Source organism: Schistocerca nitens, chromosome 3 (genome assembly GCF_023898315.1).
Source record: "Schistocerca nitens isolate TAMUIC-IGC-003100 chromosome 3, iqSchNite1.1, whole genome shotgun sequence".
Classification (NCBI taxonomy): domain Eukaryota; kingdom Metazoa; phylum Arthropoda; class Insecta; order Orthoptera; family Acrididae; genus Schistocerca; species Schistocerca nitens.
The window spans coordinates 197,979,983-197,983,567 of record NC_064616.1 but is presented as its reverse complement, the minus strand read 5'-3'; the positions used below and the strand labels follow the sequence as shown (position 1 = coordinate 197,983,567).

Here is a 3,585-nt window from a genome sequence, read left to right as displayed (position 1 = left end):
ATGATACCGCTAAGATAAAATTGTATCTGATAGAATTACATTAGTATTCACTTATATCTCGACAAATTATGAGCCTGTTGCAAAGACTGGAAACTAGCTATAGTTTAGATGTAAGCGAAGTTGTGCATTTCAAGAGACGTGAAAGTGTGATATCTATGACTACAGGATTAATATGCCACAGCTGGAATAAGTCACGTCATATAAACATCTGGGAGTAACAGTTCGGAGGAATATGAAGTGGACTGGCTACATTGACTTAGTTGTAGAAAAGCTGATAAAGTATATTACAGATTTTGTTCACTGAGCCACCCGCATTGCCCCTGCATTAGCACGCCGGCCTCGGATCGAGTCGGCCTGGTAGATACGGCGAGGGTCGGTGTGTCAACTAACCGGGATATCGTTTTTAGGCGGTTTCTAAGATCTGACACGATAAATATAAGGCTGTTACCCACGTCTCGCCTCAGTTATATTATTCGCAAACACTCTTACACTTTCACATGGAATAATTCTAGATGAGGACAGATGAGATACATTGGGGTGAAGAAGTCATGGGGTACCTCCTAATATCCTGCCGAACCTGCTTTTGAACATCGTAGTGCACCAACGAAAATGGCATAACCTCAACAAGTCGTTGGAAGTCCTCTGCAGAAATAGCGAGATATGCTGCCTCTATAGCCTTCCATAATTGCGAAACTGTTGCCGGAATAGCATTTTGGGACATGCCGCATTTTCATCCATAAAATTTCCGTCATTGTTTGTAAACATCAAGTCCATGAGTGGCTGCAAATGATCTCCAAGTAGCCGGACATAACCACGTCTGTACCCAGTCCAGTCTATGTAAACACGGCCCACACAAATATGCCGGCCTGGGTGGCCGAGCGGTTCTAGGCGCTACAGTCTGGAACCGCGCGACCGCTGCGGTCGCAGGTTCGAATCCTGCCTCGGGCATGGATGTGCGTGATGTCCTTAGGTTAGTTCGGTTTAAGTAGTTCTAAGTCTAGGGGACTGATGACCTGGTCCCATAGTGCTCAGAGCCATTTGAACCACACAATTATGGAACCACCACCGGCTTGTAGAGTGCGTTGTTTACTTGGGTACATGGCTTTACGTGGTCTGCGCCACACTTAAACACTACCGTCAGCTCTTACCTGGCGATATCGGGACTCATCTGCCCAGACCACAGTTTTCCAGTCATCTAGGGTCCAACGGAAATGGTCACGAGCCCAGGGGAGGCGCAGCATGGAATGGCGTGCTGTTCGCAAAGGCACTCGCGTCAGTCATCTGCTGGCATAGCCCATTAACACCAGATTTTGCCACACTGTCCTAACGGATACATTCGTCGTACGTCCCGCATTTGTTTCTGTCATTATTTCACGCAGTGTTGCTTGTTTGCTCTACACAAACTCCGCTGCTCGAGATCGTTAAGTGAAGGCTATAGGCCACTATGAATAGTAGGATAATGCGGTTCCAGGTGCAACAACTACATGCCTAGCACTACACAAGGAACATCTAAAATCGCAGTACAGCTCAAAAATTGACGATGTCATATAACAGGTGTTATCCTGTTGGGAAAACTTCCACTGTACCACTCAAAACTAGCGGCAGACGTACTCAAACACTATACAGGATGATCCCTTCACCTACAAGCTGGCAGCAAAAAGGCTGGAGCGGAAGGTGCTGTCTTTATTTTTGGTGCGAATTATGTTCAACTAACGAGATGCTTGTGCTGGACAGAGAGGAGTTTGATAAGTGTATTACCTGCAAGCATACAGCTCAGGACTATGTCTATCGCTATTTGACGTCAATTTGCTACAGACACCTCCCACTGCATTGCTCAACAATCACCCTGCATCCTAGGTGATCCAAATTCAGGAATGCCAGTACGTTCTACATAACTGACCGTAATTAAAAAATGGTTCAAATGGCTCTGAGCACTATGCGACTTAACTTCTGAGGTCATCAGTCGCCTAGAACTTAGAACTAATTAAACCTAACTAACCTAAGGACATCACACACATCCATGCCCGAGGCAGGATTCGAACCTGCGACCGTAGCGGTCACGCGGTTCCAGACTGAAGCGCCTTTAACCGCACGGCCACACCGGCCGGCTGACCGTAATTACTTCACTGTTATAATTACACATCGAAACTGTCATGAAAAAAACCAGCACTCGTAAATATCGAGTCATACTGCAACACATGTACTGGGGATTGGGAAAAATCGTCATCCCAAAAACGATTGAACCAGGAGAGTGGGGCAGTAGTCGCATGTGTGCTCTGCTCCATGTGCGGTCATGAACTAACCAACTTGGAGCCTCTCTTATCTCTCCTCAAATCCCCCTCTCTCTCACTCTCCCCACCACAGGTAGGGATACAGGCGTATTCTTTCTTGTCACTGATGGTCCACAAAGAGATCCATCTAGTGGCAGTGATATCCTGTATATGATCTGCGGAAATCAGTCACAGATGGATGCTTCCTGAAATCTGTTTAACGTATTTCTCGGAAAGATTGGACTTGCCCTGGAACGACAACGATATTCTGAGCAAGTCTCTAGATCACTTTTTCAGTCGTCCGCTGCTTGGTGAACAGACAGCTGGTACCATCTCTGCGCAATACCTATGCTGACCTAAGCCCCTCTGCCATATCTGGGAGCAGAGTCTCGAGTCCAATGGGTCCCCAGCGGAACACGTGGCTTGGTGGTTCAAAATGGTTCAAATGGCTCTATGGCCCTAGAACTTAGAACTACTTAAACCTAACTAACCTAAGGACATCACATACATCCATGCCCGAGGTAGGATCCGAGCCTGCGACCGTAGCGGTAGCGCGGTTCCAGACTGAAGCGCCTAGAACCGTTCGACCACACCGGCCAGCGCGTGGCTTGGTGGTCCAGGCGTAGGTCTACGCTAACTATGACAGCATTCACAAGAGGGCATGTCACCGGCAGCCCACAAAACAAAGCGAGATAAATGACGACTGCCCCTCGTGCGACTTCATTGTCTAAATTACAACTGTGCTGCATCATCCCCCAAACCGACCCTGGAAGCGCCCACCATTCTGCAATGCAAACACTTCCCTGTAAGAATTGTATATAACATCAGTGCACCTATTGTAAGGGAGCAACTATTTAAAAAAATAAAACACAGTCACGACGATAATAAACGTCGTTTCCACGAAAATAGATGCAGTCCGTTTTCTATTCGTTTTATGAGGAAAACTGGTATAGAGTCTCGGTTCGGCACACTGCTTTAATCTGCCAGGAAGTTTCAAAACTGGTATAGTTTTTACGTTTGACTGCGGGATACAATTCATGTTTTTCTCTCCTCAGCCTCCCATTGTTCTGCAACATCCAATCAAGTGTAAAAAGAAACTACACGTCAGCCGCTGATTACAGATGACCAAACTGCAGAGGTCGGTGCTGTTCTGGCGTAACAAGCGACGGAACGAAGATGAAGAATGCAAGATCAGAAATTCTGTGAAACGATGTCAGCAAATAGCTCTCTGACAAGGACCGCACCATGGCAGGAGCGGCCTCTATACGAAGAGAACATAAGCGCCGCTCCTGCCAGCCTCGAGAGACAGTAGAAG

The 3,585-nt window shown here is 47.0% G+C and overlaps 1 non-coding gene across 1 annotated transcript; it reads left to right on the top strand.

The window, feature by feature from the left end:
* The first annotated feature begins 864 nt into the window (after positions 1-864).
* Positions 865-948, top strand: Trnas-gga (transfer RNA serine (anticodon GGA)). The gene is given in 2 exon segments: positions 865-904; positions 914-948. It is a non-coding gene; the product is annotated as a tRNA-Ser (tRNA).
* The last annotated feature ends 2,637 nt before the right edge of the window (positions 949-3,585 follow it).